This window comes from Panthera onca, chromosome A3 (assembly GCF_046562875.1).
Source record: "Panthera onca isolate mPanOnc1 chromosome A3, mPanOnc1 haplotype 2, whole genome shotgun sequence".
NCBI lineage: Eukaryota > Metazoa > Chordata > Mammalia > Carnivora > Felidae > Panthera > Panthera onca.
Window position 1 is genome coordinate 122,679,514 of NC_138341.1, and position 25,642 is coordinate 122,705,155.

At 43.2% G+C, this 25,642-nt stretch overlaps 1 protein-coding gene and 1 pseudogene across 12 annotated transcripts in view; one reads left to right on the plus strand and one right to left on the minus strand.

Annotated features, from left to right (window-relative positions):
• Positions 1-25,642, minus strand: part of PTPRT (protein tyrosine phosphatase receptor type T) — a 1,077,107-nt gene that overhangs the window by 624,211 nt on the left and 427,254 nt on the right. The gene's annotated exons all lie outside the window — the stretch shown is intronic.
• LOC144615800 (transcription initiation factor TFIID subunit 9-like) lies at positions 5,707-6,468 on the plus strand (annotated as a pseudogene).

A 25,642-nucleotide genomic window follows, 5' to 3' on the forward strand; every position in this document is an offset into this window, starting at 1 on the left:
TTATTCCATGGGACAAGGGACAAATGCTCTCTCAGCACCATGTGCCAGCTCTACCCCAGGATTTACACATATGAACTCATTTATTCCTCCTATCACACTCTGAGGCAAGTACTATCATAGTATCCATTTTACAGATGAGGAAACCAAAGGTATGTGCCAGTTACTTACCCCCAGACCTTTGGCTTCAAGGCCACCCTATTGTAACTGGCTCTGTGATTCTGGGGCAGGGATTCTACAAACTGCATTTTGGATTCCCTTGCCAGCTTTGGCTCAGCGCTCCCAGTGGGAGGCTGTATGTGGAGACCAGGAAGGTGGAAGAGGGAAGAAGATGCTCTGCAATCTCCCATCTGCCCCCACAGATGCAGTACCGTCTGTGGCCTTCCTCCTCGGAGGACCAAGCATTCCCCAGTGGGGCCCTTGCTCCATACTCCTATTCCCTTGTGTTACCATGGCCCCGGGTGTGACAGATGCTTCCTGCAATTCCTGGCCACCTTAGTGTCCCAACATTTGCTCTGGCAATCTCCCAACATGTGTGTGATTCCCTTCAATAAAACTGTCTGTCTGAAATACCTACCATGGTTTGGGGTTTCCTTCCCGGATCCTCACTGACAGAGGAAGACATTATAATTATCTCCACTCTGCATGTGAGGACACAAAGGCACAGAGGTTGAGCAAGCTGCCCAAAGTCCTGCAGCTGGGATAGCGCTGGGATACCTGGGATGGCCCGCTCGGGTCTGGGGGTTTAACACTTGCACTGAACTGCCCCACTGTTCTCCACACCCAGGGCAGCTGGAGAGTGGGGCGGGCAGATGAGAGCCAGGGGGAGAGTGAGGTGGGCAGATAAGAGCCAGGGAGATAAGGCTTTTTCTGTGTTCAGTGAACAAGTACTGAGGGCTGGTTCTATGTTCTGAAGACAGTGAGTCAAAGCAACTGTCTCTACCCTGGAGGAATCTAAGAGACTAGGGAGGGAAAGAGATGTAGGAATCAATACACTGCAGAATCAAGTGAAAAAGGCTGGACAGCGGCAGGCTAGGGTCTTGATGACACAGAGAGGAGTGTGGTACACAGCATAGTGGTCCTCAGAAGATGTCCATGTCCAGGGCGGGGGGGGGGGGAGGGTGGTGGGCTGGGGGGGGGGGGAGGGTGGTAGGCTGGGTGGCTCAGTCGGTTAAGCATCTGACTCTTGGTTTCAACTCAAGGCATGATCTCATGGTTTGTGAGTTCGAGCCCCACATAGGGCTCTGCACTGACAGCACAGAGCCTGCCTGAAATTCTCTCTCTCTCCCTCTCTCTCTCTCTGCCCCTCCTCTGCCCTGTCTCTCAAAATAAATAAACTTAAAAAATCAAAAAAACAAATTAAAAATAAAGATGTCCACGTCCTGCTCCCCAGAATTTTACAGGGCAAAAACATCTTCAAAGATGTGATGATGTTAAGGATCCTGAGCAGGGAGAGTATCCTGGAATATCAAGGCGGGCCCAATGTAATCAGAAGGCTCCTTATAGGTGAAAGAGGAAGGCAGAAGAATCAGAGTCAGAGAGGGGTGGAAAGATGCTGAACAGGTAGTTTTGAACACGGAGGAATGGGCCACTAGCGAGGAATGCCAAGTAGCTGCTACAAACTGTAAAAAGCAAGGCAACAGTCTCTCCCCTGGAGCCAAAGAAATGCAGCCCTGCTGACCCATTTGACTTCTGAGCTCCATATTTGTAAGATAATGAATTTTCATGTTTTATGCCATTGAGTGTGTGGTAATTAGTTACAGTGGCCCTAGGGAAGTACTGGGAGGAGGGAATCAGATGAAGGAAATGAGGGAACACTTCCTGGAGACATCAGATCATGAAGTCATGAAAGAAGAAGAGAGACTAATCGGCACCTGGGAGGGAAGAGCCTTCACTGAGATGAGGAGAGACTGGGTTGTTGAAGAATAGCATCACCTGCTGAAACATAGATAGGGGTGGAGGGGAATGGCAAAAAGGCAACTGGAGAAGTCAACATGGACCAGATAAGCAAGGGTCTTCCTGAGGATCCTGGGCCTCATCCTGAGGCTTTGTAAACAGGGATGTGACACGGGCACCTGTTCTTTCAGGACAACTCCTCAGTGCAGGGTGAAGAATGGGTCTGAAGGAGAGACATGAGAGTCAGGGGACATCATGTCGATCGCTGAGAGAGAAATGATAGATGTCTGGGCCTAGGTAATGGTCATGAGGCTGGAGAGGCAGAGGACTAGACACAGATTTAGGTGACTGGCCAGGACTTGGTCACTGATTGGATTGAAAAAGGCAGCAAGGGGGATGGGACCAGTATTAGCACAAGACTAGGATTCACCAGGTCAGGTGAGTCCTGGCACATGCATGCCTGTGGAGCCACAGTCGTGCTCTGACCTCCATGATGTCTGCCTGGTCCACACTAGTGCCATCTACCTCAGGCTCCCTGCCCGGCATCCCAGAGCGCTACATGGCTTCTGTGCACAAGGCCCAATATTCTGGACTCCATCCCTTTGCATTTTTGTATTCATTTTCACTTACAATGGGCAGTGAGACAGACAGAGTTTGGCTTATAACCTCTCTCTTAATTTTACAACTTTGGGCAAGTTAATTAATTCCCCCTCAACCTCAGTTTCTTCATGTGTAAAACCAGGGTAACAGATATATCACTGGGTCCTTGAGAATACCAAATGCAAATCTCTGAAACATGACAGGCCCCGAATAAATGTGAGTTATTCCCCTCTCTCTCCCATCCCTTATGGCCTCCCACCTTGTCTTTCTCCCCATCCCACAGCCCCCTCCATTATAAGGCCATTCCACCATTTCTCAAGCCTCCTGCCATCTCCACTCTGAGCATCTGAGCAGCACTGGGGCATCTGGGGCTCATGTAGCACATGCGATGAAATCAATTTCAGCTTTATGCATGAGGGAGCTGCTAATCTCCCACTGGGACAGGCAACCCACACTCAACAAGCACCGGGGGAAAACATGGCAGCCGTCTTAACAGAACACGTCTGAGAAAAGCTGGAGTAAAGGGAAAGGAGGTGGTAGGGAGGGAGGGAAGAAATACGCAAATCAGGGCAACCTGAGTCCAGGCAGCTCCATCAGTTGCTATGCTACCAGCCACAGTGAGAGAGCAAAGGAAGGGAGCTGGGCTTTAGAGATATTGTTATTTTGCAAATTTCTCCCCTCCGAACATCCCTGTGTGCAGGGTGGGAAGGGGGAGATGCCCAATTCCTCTCTAAGCTGCCCAAATGACCAAAGTGACCCAAATGGCTAAAGTAACTACAAACATTCACTGCTCTCAAGGAAAAGGCATCCAGATGGATTGAAAGAAGAGACTTACCCACAACTGCCTGCTCAGCATGTGGGGGGAGTTGAAGAGGTGAATGCCCCCCTTTATGGAAAGGAACTGAAAAAGTGGCTTCATCCAACCCACCACCCCTGGCCCTCATAGGGCTACTTCTATGTTCTGCCATATCCAGTGCAAAGACAGAGTTAGCATTAGCAGGCCTAAACAGCAGCTGTTTGAGAAAGGACTCTGGAGCAACAGAACATGGCAAGGTCTCATTAGACCACGGGCCACTATCACCATCCCTAGAAGCCACAATCCTGACTCAGGCAGGCAGACACTGGGCTCTGATAACAGAATTGGTGGCTTCATGTTGAGACCCATCATAGGCCACTACAGGTGGGTATTTTTGTGTTAGGGAGAGAATATGCACAGAGAGAAAGAGGGCAAATTTATTGGTTATCACATTTCAGGCACTATTCTAGATATTTCGAACATCTTAATCATGTATTTCTTAAGCACAGACAAGAGGGAACCCCAAGAAATACACAGCAACCTCTGAGGGGATCTACAAAGTGACAGTTTTTAGATAGAATGCCTTCCTGGGACAAAATTCAACTTGAAGACAGAACGTAAAATAAGCTTGAATTTTTACATGCATAAATGGTTCCACGGGAATACCACCTTTACACAAAGTCTTTCACAGAATACTTCCAAACTCATTTTATGAGCCTATGATAACTGTCACACCAAGACCTTACAAGGATATCACAAGAAAAGAAACTTTCAGTCCAATCTCTCATAAACAGAGATAAGAATCCTATACATTATATTAGCAAACGAAATCCAGTGATACATAAAATGAGTAATAGATCATGACCACACTGTGTTTATTCCAAGACTACAAGATCAGTTTAGTATTAGAAAATTAATCAGTATAACTCATCGTATTAACAGACTAAAAGATAAAAATCAAGTAAGAATCTCAAGAGATGCCAAGGAAGCATTTGATGAAAGTCAGCATCTATCCACGATAAAACACTTAGAGAGCTAAGAACAGTGGGCAAGTGCTTTAATCTGATAACAAGTATCAAAACATAGTAAACATCACAATCAACAGTAAAATACTGAATGCTTTCCCCCTGATTTCCCCCATTTTACTGGATGTTCAAGCTACTGCAATGGGGCAAGAAAAAGACATAAGAGATACAAGGACTGGAAAGGAAGTAATAAAGCTTTCATTATTCATAGACTATGTGATTGTGTATGGAGAAAATCCCAAAGAATCTCAAATTATGATGAAAATCAAAAGCGAGTTTAACATACTTTCATATATTAAAGTCAATGTACTTTGCCGTATCGTATGCTAAGTTTCAATCAACAAAAAGGAAAGAGCTTTAAATCATTTGTACAATATGCATAAGCCTTTCTAACCCTGCTTCTACTTCTGCCCTCTTCAGATCTATTCTCCACCCTGTAGCCCAACTTATCTTCCTAAGGTAACAACTACATTCCATTATGTGGCCTCAAACACCATGAGTGAAGTGGCCCGTCTGTCTGTTCAGCCTCGTCTGCTGCCACTGCCCCTCTCGCTGCACAGGCTCGAGACACGTACATCTGTTTTCAAATATGCCTAATGAGTTGTGATCCTTTCTACCTCAGGGCCTTTGCCCACACTGTCTCCTCTTCCCTGTGCTTCACCTAGTTCACTCTCCATAGCCCAGCTCAAACTTACTTCCTCCCTGACTTCCCCCATGCTCTCAGACATGCTTTTGGTTTTATTTGTGAGGCTGTTCTTCCTGGTCTTCTCCACTAGAATGAAAACACCACAAGGGCAGAGACCACTTCTAGATTTCTACCTATTCATAGCAACTGCCTTGATCCTTAGCACACAATAAATGCTTCCTAAGTATGCGCTGAATCAATGAGTCAACACAAAAGTTGAGGCAATCTATTTTGTTTTGTTTCACTAAAGCTTGGAGTGCAGAATATTTTGAGAGTAGAGAGGGGCTTTATAATTGGTAGTTTGATATTATCAGGAAATCCAGCAGTGTAAGAGGTCTTGAACAGAGCACTCTACCTCAGAAGAAAGGCTGCTGATCCTTGCCCAGAAAGGCCCTACTGGTTCGGGCTGAGAACTCAGCTTATCACTTTGAACATAAGTGTTAATTCTTTTTAATTAAAACTATTTTGAGATAATTATAGATTTCCACAAGTTCTAAGAAATAATAGATCCTATGTATCTTTTGCTCCACTTCCCCAATGATAACTTTGTGCAAAACTATCATGCAAGAGTGAGGACCATGTTGCTTCCGAATATCCTAATCCCAGGTACACCAGCGGTTGGAAAAACCCGTGCCAGGCAAAGAACTTGCATCCAGATCAGGACTGAAATACATTAATGTGGGTGATTTAGCTCAAGAAGTCTTATCATGGAGTCTGTCAAGATGGCTTTTCCCAAGAGGATGCCAAAGGATGCACAGATGATGGTACAAATCCTGAAGGATGTGGGGATTACAGACTAGGAGCCAAGAGTTAGAAATCAGACATTGGAGTATGCCTTCTGTTAGGTGACCACAATTCTAGACAATGTAAAATTATATTCAAGCCATGCTAAGAAAGCTACTGTTGATGCAGATGATGTGCTATTGGCAATGCTGTGTAATGCTGATCAGGCTTTTACCTCTATCCTCCCCCAAGAGATGTTTTATTAGATATTGCAAGGCAAAGAAATCAAACTCCTTTGCCATTAATCAAGCCACAGCAAGGCCCTAGGTTACCATCTGACATATTCTGCTTGACTGTTCCAAACTAAAGACTTAATTGTTTACAAAAAAAAAAAAAAAGGCATCTCCTTCTGTGGGAATAATAGCAATCCAAGTACTCCCACACATGGCACACCAGCCCCACAAACCACGTCTGTGTCAAATAAAGTAGGGACTCCAATGTCCCTCACAGGGCAAAGGTCTACTGCACATACACCCACTTCACAGTCCCCAACTGTAAAAGCATCAATTCCTGCAATGTCCATGATTCACAATGTTCTGATTAATCAATCCATAATTAATTGGGTCCAAAAACATGCTTATAACCACTAACATGGAGGCCATCACAGAATGCTGCCAAGGAATCATCAAATGCATTGAAAAGAAAATGAGAATGGGGATGACGACTATGACTATGACAATTTGTAATCTAGCCTTGATGCTTGTACCACGTGCACTTGGTCTTGAATCCATTGTACCAATATTAAATATGCATGCTGGGTGTTTTCATGTTGTGTTATAGAAGACCTAAATGATATTTAATGAATAAATACAGTTATCCTTTCTGATTGAGATGTTGGATTTTCTTTAATAGGATTTTTCATCAGCCTTTAGTGTAAAACAAAATTGTCATTCATCAAAAGAAAAAAAAATCTATCATTCAATATCACAACCAGGATGCTGACACTGGTAAAATGAAGATGGCACGTTTCCACCACCACAGGGATCCCTCATGTTGGTCTTTATGACCACACCCACCATCAATGAAGGAGTGGTCTGGGCTCTGCATCCTCACTAAAATTTGGTGCTACCATTTTGTTTTAGCCATTCTGGTATGTCGTGATAGATCATTGTGGTTTTGATTTGCACTCCCCTAATGGTTACTGATACTGAACATCTTTTCATGTGCTTATCTGTTGTCTGTATATCTTCTTCAGTGAAACGTCTGCTCATTAACTTTCACCTATTTTCTAATTGAACTGTTGGTTGCTGTTTGGTTTTCTTGTTGTTGCTGTTCTGCTGTTGAGTTCTAAGAACTCTTTATATATTCTAGACACTAGTCTTTTGTCACGTATGTGGTTTGCAGATATTTTCTCCCACTCTGTAGCTTGTCTTTTCATTCTCTTCACACAGGCTTTCGCAGATCAAAAGTTTTAATTTTGACCAGGTTCAATTTATCCATTTTCCCAGTTGTAAGTCACACCTCCTGTGTCAAATCCGTGTTAATATTTTACTTTTTACTCTACTCAAATTCATCAGTACTCACAAATCAGTTCAGGTTGCTGACAAAATTGTGTTCCATCAAACATTCAGTTGGCAAACACATAACTATATTTGGTTCTATTTCCTGCCATAGAGCATTTTTCAGTAACACAGAAATACTGAAAAAATGTGTTTTGTTTTGCAAGTTTTAGTGGCACTCTTCATTTATTTTTTAGAAGCATAATACTTTTAAAATTATGTTTTCAATCAGGATGATGGATAGTTGCCTAAAAATGGGAAACAGGAAGCATATGCTCAAAACTATTAAAAAGATGTAAGACAGTGAAATTCAGAGCCTACAACCTGAGAGGCATGTATCCAGCATGGCGCTGTCCTTCAGAATCCCTTTATTGGACTTGACAGAGAAGAAGATGGTAGCATTACCTCAAATTCAATCAGTGATTCATTATTAAGCAGCTGTCAATCTGGGAAGTATAAGATATACTTAGACACTTAATATGCTACTTTTATTATTGTAGAGCTACAAAGAGCTAAACCTCAGTATTTCCTGTGCCAGAAAAATCCTGGACAGTATCTGCAAATGCCCATCACTTTTTGGTGATGTTTGGAGACCCTAATTGCTGTGGACAGTCTCTAAAATGGCCCCCAATGATTTACTCTTCTGGTATCTACATTCTTGTTTAACCCTGACCCTTTGAAAGGGGGATAGACCTCTTGTTCACGTCTAACAAATGGAGGATAGCAAAAGTGATGGGACGCTGTTACTTCCGAGATTAGGTTACAAAAAGACTACCACCTTCCTTGCCCTCTCCCTCTCCCCCTGTCCATCTCTCCACTCTTCCTCCCCTTCTCTCTTGCCCTTCCCTCCCTCTCCTCCCCTCTCTCCCCTTCCCCTCTCTACTTCCTTTCTCTCCCCCCTCCCTCCCATTTCCTCCCTCTCCTTCCTCCTTTCTCCCTTTCTTCCTCCCCACCCCCTCAACCTTATTGAGTTGTTTTCCAGAGAGCCACACATTCCCAAAGAAATGAAATCTTCAGCCAACAGCTAATGAGGCTCTGAGGCCAACAGCCATGTGAGTGATCTTTTAAGAAGATCTTCTGAAGGCTGCCCAACAGCCAAGTGAATAAGTGAACTTGGGAGATCTTCCCTCAGACTAGACTTAGGATGACTGCGGCCTGTGAGAGCCCCCAAGCCAGAATCACCCAATCAAACTGCACCATGATCCCCTAGCCCATGCCTGCGAGACAATAAATCCTTGCTGGTTTAAGCCACTACACTTTGGAGTAGTATGTGACTAATCCAGCATAGATAAACAATTAAAGATTTGGACGAAGAATTTTTTGTGACTAAAAAGGGAAACATCTTGGCAACAAGTTAATATAAAGAGGCACAATCAAATGCACACACACCATGCTTCAAGCTTCCTTTAAGATCAGTTTCAGAATCACCTTTGAAATTAAAGCATACAAACCAGGCAGAAGACTGGGAAAGACTTGGCTGAATCTACTTTAGATAAAAATAAAAGGACAGCCTACTTTTACTAAAGAATGCCCTCAAAGGAGACATTTTAATGCACTTCAAGGCGTGTTTGAACATTTGGTAAGCCCAGTGCTTTTTACTTTGCAATGGTAAGCAAACAAGGGCATTAACATATGGCCACTTTGTATATTTATTCCATGTATTATATGATAGTGATATCTATGAAGGCATTAATTTTTAATTACTTGAAAAAAAAGATACCTGGTAAAGAAACTGTCCACAAGATAGGGATGGATATTTGCATAGATGGGACTCAGTGTAACACAGATCCAACTGCAGGGCAGGACAGAGGGGTCTACACCAAGGTATCATAAATTCAAATGTTCTAGCACATACAGAACCATTTACTAATAAAACCTAGCCTTAAACTCTGCCTCTTTATTTCTCAATGTAGTGATATAAAATGAAAGAAAATGTTTTAAACTCACCTTTGTACTCATACATGCAATAAAATGAGAAGTGAATTTGAAAGCTTGCCCTGCTACAAAGATATACCTTGGCCTGTTCAGTGGGGCACATTGATGGTCCCAGTGAAATTACTATCATTTTTCATTGAAGAAAAACACATATAATAACAAAGCTTTAAAAAAAAGTCTTGCCTAAAACCTCTTCTAGATCTTAATCAGGAAAGCAATCTGATTAAAATCACATACACTAAAGGACAAACAGGTTTAATGTAGCAATCCTCCCAAGGTATTAACATTTTTTTAAAAAAGAATTGATCTCAAAGGGCATCATTCCTATGGAACACTTCACAGCTTGGAGGCCTTTATGTCCTCCTAAAATTGGCCCATGAATTTCCTCTCCTAGTTTTGATTCCCCTCAAGGAAAGGAAACGTAACTGTATATGTTCCTGACTGGAAATCCCAATGAGGTTTCCCAACAGTTAAGATGTACTCAAGATTGACCCCAAACCACAGAGGTTCTGCCCAGAAAGCTGATGTGGGAATATTCGGGGGTCTCACAGTCAATTCAAAAGCTACAGGAAACCAGTTCCTTTGCAGACAAGAAGCATGAAATGAGCCGCTCTAAGAAACAGGAAGACCACTGTTAAAACTCTGCAGGGCTTGAAGCTCTGGGGAGCCCTTTGAGAGGACTAGGCTGAACTCATACCTAAATGTCAAACAGCCTGGGTTCTGCCATGCCCATTTCCTCCATAGCACCAAGTACCATTCTTTAAAAATGACCTTTTGTGATTGCACCCATGGCTCGCCCACAGCTGTGTATTAGAACCATGTGGACAACTTCTAAAGCTCCTGATGTCCAATTCCCAACGTTTACCAATCAAATCAGAATCTCTGGGGTGAGACCTAGGCATCGGCATTTTTTTTAACACCTCAGGCTTTTCCAATGTGCAGCCAGGTTTGAGAACCATTGGCTACATCATTCATTTTGTTCACCACAATACCTTCCTTAACAATCATAATATGCAGAACATCTGAATGATTCCTCAACCACCCTACCCTTTAGTTAGTAATGTTGTATGTGTATCTATGTCTCCAATCCTAGCCTTGGAGGTAGCAGTAAATAAACACATGAATGAATGAATGAATGAATGAATGAATGGGCAGGTGAGTAAGTGGCCTTCCTCACCTGTCTTTTCCTGGCTTGGGACACAGGGAGGAGTTCTAATGCTTACAGAGAGCCCTGCATAGAATAAGCCAACAACTGACTCACAATTATGTAGTGGTAATGCACATAATCTAAGCAATGAAAGGGAGTGACGGTGGAAAAAGCCAGTATCACGAGGTTTTCTTGGAAAACTACCTAAAGAGCAATAAAAAGTACCACCCCAAGGGACCAAGACATCACCTCTTCCTCTATGCCCCCACAAAACCTTGTGTACTGAGACACCCCATGTATTTACAAAGAAACATATATGATTATTCACAGTCATCACGCACTTGCTCAAAGAGTTGCATCCTTCAAGGCCCTGCCGACACTTCACTTGCTTTGGAAATCCTCCCTGACACGTTCCAAAGTGCAGTACATGCTAGTGATATGCGTGCGATTAAATCAGGTGCACACCAGTGGGCACTGATCCATAAATTAGTTTAACAGGCGAAGACGTACTTTAGCTTGTGTTAGAAACCTAACAGACTTCCTTTCTCTATAGTAATATAGAGACTACCATGCTATGAATTCTCATTTGAAAGATCAAGGAAAGTGTCTCGTTTTTAAAAGCAAAAGTGTTAAATAAGAGAATAGGTAAGGAAAAAACAGTGTGAAGGGGGCTCAGAATAGACTGATGTGTGGAAAACACTGCCAGAGGCCTATGCAGCCCACCATTGCCCACACTACCCACTGCTTATGTCCGTGTCTTTCTTCCCTACAACCGTGTCACTGCAAGGCAGGGACATGGCCACTCATGCTTCCACAACCTTCACTGTGTCAAACATGGTGCCTCAAACAGGAATTCTGAATAGAAACCATTTTTCTTTTATTGTGTTACCAGCCCCATTTAGGTTAAAGGCAACAGACTAAGGAGTGAGCTCATGAAACAATTCAGGTCATTGCTAGAAATAGAAAATTGCTATTACCCTCAGGAGCAGCCCTAAATAGAGGAGGTGTCATGTCACCCTTCCCCCCACTCCCCAGCACCCCGCCTGGGCGTGCCCCGATCCTTCTCCCTGGCAACAGCAGCAGCAACATCTAGGCCCCGACTCCTTTCCACCAGCTTGGCCAGTGGGTAACCGGATCTGGGAAGGCACTTGAGTCACAAGAGATTGGAGAGATTTCTGGACATAGTGCTCAATCCTCTCAACTAGCATTTGGGGTTCTTCAGAGAATTAACTCTGACAAAACAAACCAGAAACCTCACTTCAATGTGACTAGCTTGAGAAGCCTTCGGCAATCACCTTGCTCTTCTGGCTCAGACTTCACGTGGTCCCCTACCCATCCTTCCCATCTGGCTTCAGCCTCCATTGAGAAGCCTGGGGCCCCCCTCAAAGAGGTTTTGTGGTATAAAAGGATCTGACACAGCTTAGGAAATAGGCAGACGTGGAGCATCTCATCTACACAGAGGATATTTTCTCAGTTAAAAAAAAAAATGTGTTCTCACTTAAGAATGCTAATGGCCCATGCACAGAAATAAAATCCCTGACCTACTTTGAAGCTGAACTTATTAAACAAGCCGACCTTATTACTCAGAAGAGACTGTAAAACAGTAGAATAAAGTCCAAATGGAATTTCTAGCATCCTTCATCGACAGGAGTGGCCAAGAAAAGCACAAAAGAGAACCAGAGCCCTGGGCTGGGCATCGGGAGCCAGGGTTCATGCCCAGCTCTCTCATGGAGTCTTGCTGTGTGACCTTGAAGATACCACTCTCCCTCTCTGGGCCTTAGGACTCTCATCTAGGGACTGGAAGAGGTTCTCTCTGAGGCCACTTTCATCTGTGATAACTGGGGATTCTATTTTTTGTTTTTAAGAATTTAATGTTATAACGGAAAAACAAAAAAGAATCAATTATCTAGGGCATATTACACCAGATGCTAAGAGGCAGGTGAGGGACTAAGACATACACTGTGCCTCCAAGGAGCCCACAGCCTAGCACAGTGAGTCGGGGCGGTCCATACTGATTAATGGATTTATTTCCTAACAGCAATTTGAAAGCCGCCACAAGGCTACAGCAGACGTAACACAACTTGTGTCTGCAACAAGAATTCCCTCTGGCGATCCACCTGACAACTTCGATTTAGCTGAATGAATCTTTCAGTGCATTTTAAACTGCTGCACAGCCACGAGTGGCCGTCTACAAGTTATAATCAGATTTATCACACTGGGAAGGAAGCGAGCAGTGATACGTTTCCATGGGGTTTTAGGGCAATAATGTGAGTCATCCCTGCCCATTCTGGAGAAAATCCTGGAGCTGCAAGGTAAATTATCCAAACCGGAACAGGAATGAGGCAGGAAAGGTTGCTGCTGTAACAGGAGGCATTAGTAACCCACACAATGTTGGATTAGTCAGTCACTATGGGTGCTACCGTGGGATGTTTAATGATGTTACTCGGAAAGTGTCGGGGTGTGTGTAATGGCAGGACTCCACTCAGTCCAGATCCCAGGCTCCGAGACAACCCTTCATTGGTTGAGTCTCTACAACATTGAGCACCCTCACAGAGCTCAGTGAACAAAGCCAATGCGGAGAAGAGATTTCCCAGAAGGAACAAGTGGATCTGGGGTTTGGGGTACAAAGCTGCAAGCGCCACGGTCACCCCTGGGGCAGCCATGTTGAATTCACGGACTCTGAAGCTGTATGAACAAAGATCAAGGCAGAATAGGAGTGAAGAACCCTGCAGAGACCAGAGAATGCAGAGTCCACAGAAAAGGATATGAGGGGCCCAGGCCAGAAACATCTGAGTATTTTCTCCCCATGTTACAGATGTGGACGTAGAGATTCAGAGAGCTATGCCCAGGTCCACTGAGCTAGTAAGTGGCAAGGATGTAACTGTGTGTGCAGCTTCCCATCCCTGAGGTACCCACCCTCCCCCGCAGCCCCACAACCCCTCTGCCAATCCCAGAACTTCCTGGTCAGCCACCTCACACTTTCCAGAGGTGCTCCAACTCCAACCTCCCACATCTGCCCTTTCCATTCTTTACCCACCAGTCACAGCCCATCGCACCCAGACCAGGACGCTCCTGCCCTCCTCTAGAGGGCTGCTGAACCTTGAACATAGTTTCCATGCCTGCCACTATTTGTGGCCTTGTTCTGGCAGTTATTCCTTGAGCTGTCTGGGGAGAATTCATGTTGCTGGATTCACAAGGTGTTTGTTCATCTTCCCAGAGCGTAGTTCTCATTCCCAACCCCAGGGATCAACGCAAACCATGAAGAACAAGCAGAGAGTCCAAGGCTCAAGGAAGGCAAGTCACACCTCATTGGAGAAGCTTTAAGAGGCTGGTGTAAACACTCAATTTTTTCCAGAGTCCTGAATGTGTTCTTGGCCTTTCATCTGACAAGAGCCCCCCTAACACAGTGGCCCCTCCACAGACCCAGTCCGCAGGGTCTTGGTGAGCAAAGGGCTTCCATTCCCCTTGGCATGACTGCCCTGTGTCCTGCAATGAACACACAGCCCTCTAACAGTAGACAACGATGCACATCCCTACAGAGCTGGGGGAGCACCGTTCTATCCCCATCAAACAACACAGGGAATGGAGACCAAGAGACAACAAGAAGTTTAGTCTCCCTTAGGAAAGACAGTGGCAGTGCTGGAGCTTGATGGCATCTCAACCACAATTTATGCTTCCCTGGGCATCTCTGAGGAAGATAACCTATAGTTTTATTTTGGCTTCTCAATTGGAATTCACAATTCTTTCAGTTAAGCACTACTCCAAATTTTTCTTGGAGACCTCTTTCCCACAGCCAGACCAGACAGTTTGTGATATGACCCGCCATCAGCTCCAGGAGTGGACCCCGATTCAGTCCAGCTGAACTCATCTTTCAGTGCAATTTACACCAATCAGCTTATCCACGCGTCCACCTCTGTAGTTCAGGGACGGTTCGGGGATGGACACATGACCCAAATCTGCCCACCGACCATCAGAAGTAGTCTGTTCATCCTTCCAGAGAGAAAGGTAGGATTAGCACTGCTGTCTAACCATGTGGGACCAGAGAATGGGTACATGATGGAAGCCGAGCCAAAAATAAAAGTAAAGGGAGAGACAGAGCAAGAAGCTGGAATGCATGAAGTCACTGGTTGAGCCTTTAATCAGCCCACACCGCAAGTGTGTGAGACCTCTTCTCTGACCATTCATTTCCATAAACCAATAAATTCCCTTACTGATTAAGAAAACAACAAAAACAGAAACAGAGGGCAGGGACAGGAAGGGAAGAGGAAAAATTATTACTAGGACTGGGGTGAATGCAAGTTGAGAGACAAATGACACATGACCACCAAACCCACTGCTCCACCTCAACCTAAGAGTAGTCTTGGGTGCAGGCAGAGCTGTGTGCGGTGGGTCCACGCAGAGCCCTCACGGTCCAGGTGATGCTCCTATCTCTGCTCTTCTCACTCTGACCCAGGAATCATCAATTTCTCAAAAAGAGAATCATGAGATCTCAGCTCTCAGGGGAGAAAGCTCACAGATCATTCCTCCATTCACTAGAGAGAATAATGATCTCAAAGGGGGAGAGAATTCACCCAAGGCCCCAGTGAATCCAAGAGTCAACCTTAGGGATACCACACATTCCTGAAGGAGCTATGCAAAAGCAGATGACACCTCGACCTGCCCTGCTCTCTGGGGCAGTCCCTGATATCCGGGAACTGGCCTGCTACCATCAGCTAGGACGTCAGGTTTCTGGAAGTTTGCCCGACACTTCCAGCTAGGGCCTTTTGTTCTCTGGTTGGCCTAAACAATCTCACACAACAGCCAAACAGACCAGCTCGCTGCTACCATGATGAAGTGAGGTAGAACAAAACCACTTCATCATTTTTTCTAAGACAAAAACAAGGCCACCATGCAAACCACAAAACACACAGCACCCTCTCCTGGCTCATGCGAGGCTGGTGGCGTCTCTACCAATTACCACTTTCATCCTGCTATAGTATTACCTCCATCTGGATTAAACTTATTCAAATGCCTGATGATAGAACTATCCCCACCTCCTGACAGATTTCAGTCTAGAGCAAATGCCCACTCCCTTGGACACTCCTCCACTCCAATTATCCAACCAAAGCCCAAATCCTATAGTAAGTCCTTCTAACACCTTCTTAATGAGACTCCCCAAGGCTCTTCATGGTGTGCATTCTCTCTCCACAGTGAGTCACAAACTCAACTAGTCAACCACAAGGGTGTTTCCTGTAACTCACATAGCATCCTGCACATGGAGGGCACTGACACCTGGGGGGAAAAAGTCTCCGCTTCCTTGGCCCAATACAGAATGCTCTCCATTATCAGGCTCTGCAGCTGAATCTACCTCCACTTCCCCATCTATCTTCCGCCACAGCACACTAGATACCATTCTAGGCCTTTGTACCTTCCACGTGCAGACTCTGTTACCTGGAAAGCCCCTCTCCCCCTCCCTCCTCGAGGCCTAGTTTAGGAAGCCTTCTCTGGCTCTGGATAGAGTAAATAAACCCTCCCTCCTCTCCATCACTTGACCATGCTGCACATACACTGATCGTGGCCCATGTCACGATGAACTGTAATCATGTTTGCCCTTTGTAACCCTCCCACACTAGGTGCAAGCTCTTTGAAGGGAAGAGGTGTGCAATGCCCAGTACAGAGGCTGGAACAGAATAGGTCTGTACACTGGCTAGTCAGTTTTTTCCTGCACTGAACCAGATGTCTTTCCTATTCAATGACTGCCATATTTCAAATCACATTCAAAATGAAAGCCAAAATGATAATGTTCAAATCAAAGCCCCTGTGAAAACGAAGGCTTTGGTCTGTTATAATAGTGTCACTTGTCATTTGCAGGGTACTCTGTGATTTACAAAGCACTTCTCTCATTACCTTACTTTATTCAAGGCAATCCTCATGGTAACCCGGGGTTCTGTTATCTCTACTCACTCTTTCAACCTGCTCAGACACTTGGAAGACTCAAGGCTGGGACACAACCAGGGAATAAACTATGGCGGGTGACAGGTGGTTGTTGCTCCAAATTCACTGGAGGCCCAGTCAGCTCATGGGTTCACGGCCAAAGGGTTTTCTGGGAACCAAGCCTGATATTCACAGTCTCACTTTATACCTATCCTGCCTTTAGTTATGCATTAGATTAAATATACAAATGCTTTAATTCAATGCCACCAGCATTTGAACAATGATTGGGAAGTCAGAACTTGACAGGAGTTCAGACTCCACTTATTACCCATATGACTTTGGGCAAAGGGTTTAACCTCTCTGAGCCTTGGTTTACCCAACAGTAATACAGAAGTTTAGTAGTACCTAACTTACAGAGTTATCATGAAGATTAAAAGAGAAAACGTAAGTTGAGAATTTCTACAGTGGCTGGCATATAGTAATACTACACATATAGTAAATCGTAGCTATTAATATGATCATGCTGTTATCACTACTCTTACTATTATTAAGTAGGGTGATCCTAGGTCATTTACTATCAGATAGATAGATTCTGTGACCTGGCTCTGCTCTGTGTAACAGGGGAGAGGTCAGCAGGGAGGGCTACAAGGTAAGAACAAGTTTCCCAAGATCCTGTCGTCACCTGGCTTCTGATTTGACCAGTTAGACGCACTCAGAGGAGACTGGAGGTAGAAGGAAAGGAGAGTCCAGAGCACATATAGACATACATATGGAATGCATGTATACATATATTCCAGGGCATACATACTCACGGATCTCTCTCTCTCTCCCCCTCCCGCTGACTCAGGCAAGAGCTCCTGTATCTCCTGCTGGAGTCTCTATAAGAATTCCACCTTCTTTATAGTAACCCAGAACCCTGAACTCCAATAACACTATCTTCATCTTGTGACCATCCACCCTAATGGTAGTAGCTTCTGGTCACTGTTAATCTCTGAGTTGGCTCACCCTATAACCAATTCCCTACATTAAATTCCTTCTGTATCAAATACCTAGAGTTTGCATTTTCTTGCTGGTCCTTGACTGACAAATACACTATATATGCACACTTGAGCAAAGTTGCTTTCTGCACTAGAGTTTCTTCACTTATAAAATGTTGCTAATATCTGGAAAGATATAATGAAACATACAGACACAGATCTACCTCGGTACCTGGCACATAGTCATCTTAAGAAACTGGGTCCTTTCTTGCTCTATTGGAAAAGAATTCTGTGCAGAGATCTCATTCCAAGAACTATACTATAAGGAAACAAGGAAGAATGAAACTATTTCATAGTCAACAATGACCATTACAAGTTTATCTATCATACAGGATCTTGAAACAACATAAAAATACAATTAAAGAACATTGTTATGAGTTGAATTGTATCCCCCCCCCCCCAAAAAAAAAGGCTATTCTGAAGGCCTAGTGCCCTGTACCTCGCCTTAACTGTGAAAAGGGTTGTTGGCAGGTATAAGTAGTTAAGGTGAATGGTCATGCGGGAGTAGAGTGGGCCCTGATCCACTATGATAGGTGTCCTTATAAGAAGATGGCAACCTAAAGATGTAGTGAGACAGGGACACCACCATTTGAAGATGGAGGACTGGAGTGTTAGGTCTATAAGCCAGGGAATTGCAAAGATCGCCAGCACACCACCAGATACTGGGAAGAGGCAATGAAGGATTCTCGTACAGGTTTCAGAAGGAGTGCGGCCCCACCAACACCTTGACTTCAGACTTCTAGCCTCCAGAACTGTGAGAGAGCATGTATCTGTCATTTTACCACACCCTGTCTTTAGGGCTTTGCTGCAGCAGCCGTAAGAGGTGAATACAACTGTAAAAGGAGGTGGTGGGTTGGCAACATTCTGAGTGTATCTCTACACTCAGGCTCCCTGGTGTTAATGCCCTGTATTTCTTGGGTGGTGAGCAGGGTATGTCACACGGCTGTCCTGACTTTAAGAAAGGGAAATTCTCATGAGTAGACTTCACCTAATGAGATGAGCCCTAAAAAGAAATGGGGCTCTTCCTAGTAAAGAAGATCTGAAGGGCAAGAGGGTTTGGGTGCCAAGGAAATTCTCCACCATAGGCTTTGAAGATGGAAGAAGTCACATGACAATGAAGGCAGGTGATCTCTAAAAGTTGAGAGCAACCCCCGGCAGAGACTCAGCAAAAAAGATGCAGACTTGATATCCACCACAAGGAACAGAATTCAACCAACAGCATAAATGAGTTGGCAAGCAGATTTTTCCCCACATGAGAATTCAGCCTATGAGGACCTTGATTTCAGCCTTGTGATACCCTGAACAGAGAACCCAGGCAAGGCTCAGGCTTCTGACCTGCAGAACTCTGAGATAATCATGCATTGTCTTAAGCTGCCAGGTCTGTGCTAATCTGTTATACAGCAACAGAAAACCAATACAGACAGGTATACTCACTGTCTACAACTGTTAAATGTAAGTATGTCGAAGGCCATAAAGGAATACACAAAATACGGGTAATGTAACATTAACCCAAAATTGTGTGAAATACACATGGTATGGTATTCTCATCTGACAGCATCTCTGCCAAACATATACGTGTGGATAAAAAGAGAGACAGACAGACAGAAAAACCATGGATGCACTAGGGTGACAAAATTGAGATTCAAAGCTGCCTTTAGTCTTCTTTTATTGTTTTAAGAATTTAAAAACTTATGAAAGAACAAGATTGTTCCTGCCCCCAGACCATGTGAAACAGACCACTATAAGGTTTTACAGCGAGCACAGTCTCCCAAAAGCTCAAGCTGCTTGAAATAGAGGGCCACATAAGAGCCAAGATTTCATAAAATTCCATCAGATACAGGTAATTTCTTAGATTAATATAACATCAAAGAGTCACAAATGACTCTTTTCTCTGGAAATTCCACATAAACCTTCCCTGTTATCACTCACCACCCACCAAATGGGAAGTAAAAGAGACATCCATCCTTTTGGTTAAAATCCCATCTGTGTTAAGGACGAAAGGTGATTGGGAGACTTCACGCTTTCCTCACCTACAATGTCCAGAGGAAAACTTTACGAGCCAGTACACTGGCTCCCCACATCCTCTTTTCCTCTGTCACAGTCACCAGCAAAGTTCCAGATGGTGGCTGTTCTACCATCTTACGTCTCAGAGGAATGGACAACTGTAGAAGAGAGCCCCCATCAACCTCCAATGGCCGAGTTGTGTGAATAAAACATAAACCTTATAGTCTGCAGCCTCTGAAGTGTGGGACCATTTGTTACTACAGCACTACCTAGCACATCTTATCTTGTAGGGGTAATGTTATGATCCCCCTTTTACAAGTGAGTAAAAGGAAGCTGAGAGATGAAATAATTGGCTCAAGTTCCCATATCTGCTAAGTCCTAATGACAGGACGGAGATTCAAGTTCAGGGAGGGCTGACTCTAGAGTCCATGACTCAAATCCACTGGGCAAACGTCCCTCTACTCCTTGATGCCTGGATAATCCAACACTGTACTCAAGTGGAGGCAGGATGTTGACAAGAGTCTCCCCTTCAAAATGAGGAGCATAATAATGTGCTTCTCTTTACCTGGACCAATGAGTCACAGATGATGTAGGAGACACCAAGTGCAAGGCAAGGGCATTTTGACTGAAATAGGGATATCGTCAAAGTCTCTGAATGACATCTCTCTTCTCCCCTGGAGAGGTTTCCATTGCTCAGGGGCCAAGATGGCCCCTTTCACCAAATCCTGCAGGATCTAATTGTGAGTTCTTCCTCACTGGGATGTCAGCTTAGTTTTTCTTAGTCTGTAGTGGATTTGTGAGTGGATAAATTAACCTTTATTTTAAGAAAAGCAAACACCATACTGCAGCCCAACAAAGAGGGCCCTACTGAGAGCTTTAAGTACTAAGAGTCACGTTCTCTGCACCTATCTCATACAGTGAGATAATACACTTTTCCAAGAACAGTCCACATCTGGGCATCCTGGGGTCCTACAGACCACTCAGGTGGAGCAGTTACAGTACCAGATTCAGGCCCACCTCTACAACTGATTATCCAGTGACCCCAGCTGTCTGAGCCTCTGACTCTCTATCCACAGCACTAGAGGAATGGAAAAGGTAATGTATAAAGTGGTTTCCAGCTTGAAAAATACCACAGTCAAAACCAATGCCAACTCTTACACATCACTGATTGGTGTGTAAAACAGCACAACCCTTATGGAGAATAATTTGGCAGTATCTATCAAAGTTAAAAATGTTCAGCAACCCCAGGCCTAAGAAATTATACTAAAGATATGCTTGCATAATAAAATGACGTTTGCACAGGGTTATTCATTGTGGTATTGTCTGATAGCAAAAGACTGGAAGCAATCCAAATGCTCATCCATGGCAACCAGTTAAATAAATGATGGTACATCCATACAATGGAACACCCTGGAGCTATTAGAACAGGAAGCTCTTCATGTCCAAATACAGAAAGATACCCACGATACATTAAATGAGAAAAAAAGTACAACTCAAAAGAGCTTGTGTAATATGCTAGAATTTATGTAAGAAAAAGAAGACAACAGAATGGGAATTTGATTAATCTACACATAAAACACCTCTGGAAAGATACACAAGAAAACAGTAATACTGATAATCTCTAGGGAAGAGAAATGTGTGGCTGAGATAAGACGTAAAAGGACAAATTTTCAGTGTATATTCTTTTGTGTCTTTGGATTTTTGGAGCAGTTAAATATAGTACCTACAAAAAACACAGGAATAATTTTTAAAAATTTTTAACTGCTGCCAGCCAGTAGTTAAGTAAGAATCAAGACAATTCTTGAGAGCATATGTTCTCAAGATGGAAAACCTCAAGTACCTTCTTCCTGGAGACCAGTACCCAATGGCTTCTCATGTACAAAATCTCTCTCTTTCCTCTTCCTAATATGCACTGTGCTCTCTACCTTCCTTTCATTCCCTCCTCTTCAGAATTTCATTATATACCTAAAATGCAACTCTTAGATTCTCTAACATGTTTTTAATTTTGAAAATGTATTTAAGTATACGAGAAAGGAGCCATGGAAAGGGGTAAGCAAAACTAGGATCTAGAAAGAGTTATAATTCCCCATGAGACTGTTGGATGAGCCTCTTGCCCTCTCAGGGCCTCAGTTTCTCCAGTGGTTCAACAAGGGCTATAGAATAGGAGATGCCTCAGGTCACCTTCCTCTCCGCTTTAAGGTTATAGTGTTCTAATCACATGGGATACAGCAAAGGCAAGACTATATCCTGGAAGGAGCTTTGGATCTGTTACCTGACATGTAGTTTCTCACTCTGCTAACTGTCCTCTGGAAACATCTCAGATAGACCAACGGAGGTCTTGGTGGGGATAAGGGTGGTTTGGGATGCCAGAGTACTGGGAAATGGAGCCCAATCAGAGGGTGGAGGTCTTGCTGAACTGAGGAGGTAGAATTGGGAGTTCGGGGGCTGCCAGAGTGGAATTTGTAAGGCAGGGTACCATAGCACATGCGGAGATTCCCTACCAATCTCTGGATGATTGCTGGCCAGCATATATGGAAGGCAAAACTCTGGAATATCTGGAAGAGAGTATTTAATACATATGGGACTCAGAGCCAAAATGAAATACCAGAGGTTGTCTAGGGTTGAGAAACACTGGAATCCTGGGCCAGGTGCAGTGGCGATTCAGTGAAGACCCCAGAAAGAACAAGTTACAGTAGTGAGCATCACATCTGAAAGGAGGGACCACACATAAAGATGACTGACTAAACCAAAAGAGATCCATCCTAACAAAGAATCCTGAGAGTTTCAGAAGGATGGGCCAGTAATTTAACTGTCTGACAGAATAAAATTCAATACCTTGAAAGCAAATTGACAAAATCTAGACTACGTACAGCATATCAGCTACAGTTGTTATATGAAGATTCAGGAAGGAAAACACCCCACACAGTCAAAATAACAGACGTCAGGATGATTCAGATGTTAGAATCTGTAGATGAGAACTTGAAAGTAACCACTGCAAATGCACTGAGGGTGTTAAAAGACATTTGTACAGAACAAGAGGACAGACAGAGAATCATAGCAAAGGAACAAAAAGTTAAAAAATAATAATAGTTCTATGATTGAAAAGTATCACATCTAAAAGGAAAAGTTTACTCTGGGCTTAGCAACAGTTCAGACACTGTAGAAGAAAGGGTCACTGAATGTGAAAACAGGTAAGTAGATATCTGAACATCACAGCAAAAATGACTGAAAAATAAAGAGACTCAGTAACCTGTGGTTGAATACCAAGTGGTCTAACATATGGATATTTGGCATCTCGGAGAGACAGAGCTGAGAAAATTGGCATAAATAACTATTTAAAGAAACGGTGACACAAAAAAAAGAAAACCAAAAGAAAAACATCTTTAAAACTTTGGTGAAAAGGATTTAAAATTTTAAAAAATGATTCAAGAGATATTCCATATTCGTAGCTTAAAATATTCTATTTTATAAAGGGAGTAAATTCTCCAAAAATTGCTCTAGAGACTCAATGTATATTTTGGTCAGCATCTCTAAAGTATTTTTAAAAACTTGATGTATTGATGCTAAAATGTATATGGAATGCAAAGAACCTAGAATAGTGAAAACAATCTTAATAAATAACATCACCTGTGTCGAGCAGGGGTCTATAGGAACTCTCTATACTTCCCTTTAATTCTGCTATGAACCTAAAACTCCTATAAATAATAAACTCTGTTTCTTTAAGTGCCTGTGGAGTGGGGTTTGCCTTCCTGCACATCTGTCATTACCCCCACTTAGGTAGCTGCTTTCTCCATTCTGAGTCCCAGAATGAAAACAGAGCAGAGATTGGAGCTGCTCAGACTCACAGCTTGAGCACAGCTATACCGACGAACCCAGGTAGGATCAGCCGATCTCTAGCTAACTCACAGGCACAAGAGCAATAACTCCTATTTGTTGTTGTTGCTGACAAAATAAAAAGCAGAGCTGTAGGACTGATTTTAAGGCTTTGATAAAGCTATACTAATCAAGACAATGAGATATCAAAATAGTGACGAGACGAAAAGACCAACAGAAAAGGACAGAAAATCCAAAAATGGACCCATATATTTATGGACACCTGGTGTATTAAAAAGGCTTAACAGTATTCACTTAACAGTGAATTGAGGGAAAACAACACTTCTAATAATGGTACTAGGTCAACTGACATAATATGGATAAAATGAACCCTGGTCTTTATAAAGCATATTATAAAAAATCAATTTTAGAAAACTCACATAGGCTCACATATGTGCTCTTAAAAGTTAATATAGGAGTGTGATTTTTGATACTGTAGAACATAAGTATTTTTTAAACATACTTAAAAAAAGATAATTGGACTTCATTAAAATTAATATCTTTTATTCACCAACACACACCATTAAGTAAAAAGGTAAGCCACAGAATGGGAGAGGATAACTTAGGATACACACACACGCACACACACACACACGACAAAGACTCATATCCAGTAAATACAAAGAACTGCTGCAAATCAATAAGATACCACACAATTTTTTTTAAGGCAAAATATTTGAACAGGCAATTCACAAAATAGATTATCTGAATTGCCAAAAAAATTATGTGTAAAAGTGCTCAACCTCATTAGTCATCAGTAAAATTCAAGTTTAAAAATCACCATGAAAATATATGACCATATACCTACCAGAATGGCCAATATTAACAGACTGACAACACTAACACGTCACATTAGAATAATGTCTGGCAATATGTATTTAACCCAAAAAACAACTCCACTGCTAGTTATACACCCAAGAGAAATGGCGCCCAATAACACAAACACAAAACAAAACAGTAACAAAACACAACAAAAACATTCATAGCAGCATGGTCCATTATGGCTAAAATAGAAAACAACCCAGATGTATGTCAGCAGTAGAATGGATACATTTTGGTATATTCATTATAACAAAACATTGTTCAAATCAAGAATTAAAGAATATATGGATGAGACTTACAAATATAATTTTGAATGGAAGAACTAAGACAAAATACATAGCTTTATGATTCTCTTTATATAAAATTCAAAAACAGAAAAAAACTAAAAGAACACCTTTGTGAATTAATTAGTTGGAGGGGACACAAAGGTTTCTGTGGTACCGGGTATAGTCTACGTCCTGATCATGGTGTTATTCGTATTATTTTGACCTTTCTGCATTTATGCTATACTCCAAACTGTAAGTCCACGTCCCTGCCAAAAAAGGCACTGCAAGAGTCCAGTTGAGAACTGACAGGAGTGGATACAGTGATAATAACAATGGTAGGGAAGAGATATAATCAAAAAACATTTAGGTGATAAATTGGCAGGTCCATTTTGACGGGTTACATGTGGGATGCAGTAGGGAAGGTTGAGGAAAAGGTAGTAGCCTAAGATGGCTCTCAGATTTCCTTCTGGTGTTGGTGATGAAATGAATGGTGCGCCATTAATGGAGATCAAAGATTTGGGAAGAACATCTTGAGCTTGAGGTGCCTGTGGCAATCCACAGGAACATCTCTGGCAGCTAATTAATTGGGAGTTCACTGGAAATGTCTGAGCAAGAGATATGGGTGTGGGAGTCAGTCATCAGCCTCCCTGGTCATAATTAAAATAATGAGACTGGATGGAATAACAGAAAGAACATGGAGCATGAAGGCGTATGCAAGCAGCACTCTGGGGGAACGCCAAATTGAAGGGAAAGGTATAGAAACACAAACCTATGACCAGGACAGAAATTTTAAGCTGGAGAAATAGGCAGAAAACCAAGAAACGTCAGTCATGGAAGCCCAGTCCCAACTGTGAGGCAAACAAGAGTAGCCAGGGAAGCTGGTCAGTTCTCTCAAAAACTTTGACCAAAAGGCAAGGATTTAGCTCTGCAGCTGTGGTCCCTGGGAAATTTACTTCTCCTTTCTGAGCCTTGGTTTCTTCAGTATTAATGGGGCAGTAGTGTAGTATCTGCATTAAAGGATATTGGGAGAAGCAAATGAGGTAACACCTATCAAGTATTTAGTAAATAGTCAGAGTTCATTACCTGTAATCATCATGATCTTTGCATGTGCCCATCAAGCAAGGTGTTCTTTCTCAGGGTGGGAGTAACAGGGACAAGTTTAGAGGCCAAGTAGAGAGTCAGAAGGGGAAAGTCCCTGGATACCACAAAGAGGAATCAAGGAGGACGGGCCCCACCACCACAGGTAGGTGGGCACTCCCACTGCTCTGAAAAAGCAAAGAATAGACACCGAGACACATACATCTCACAAAGTAGCAGCAGGTGCTGCAGAGAAAGGGGTCACTCCTCCCAAAGCCTCCACAAGA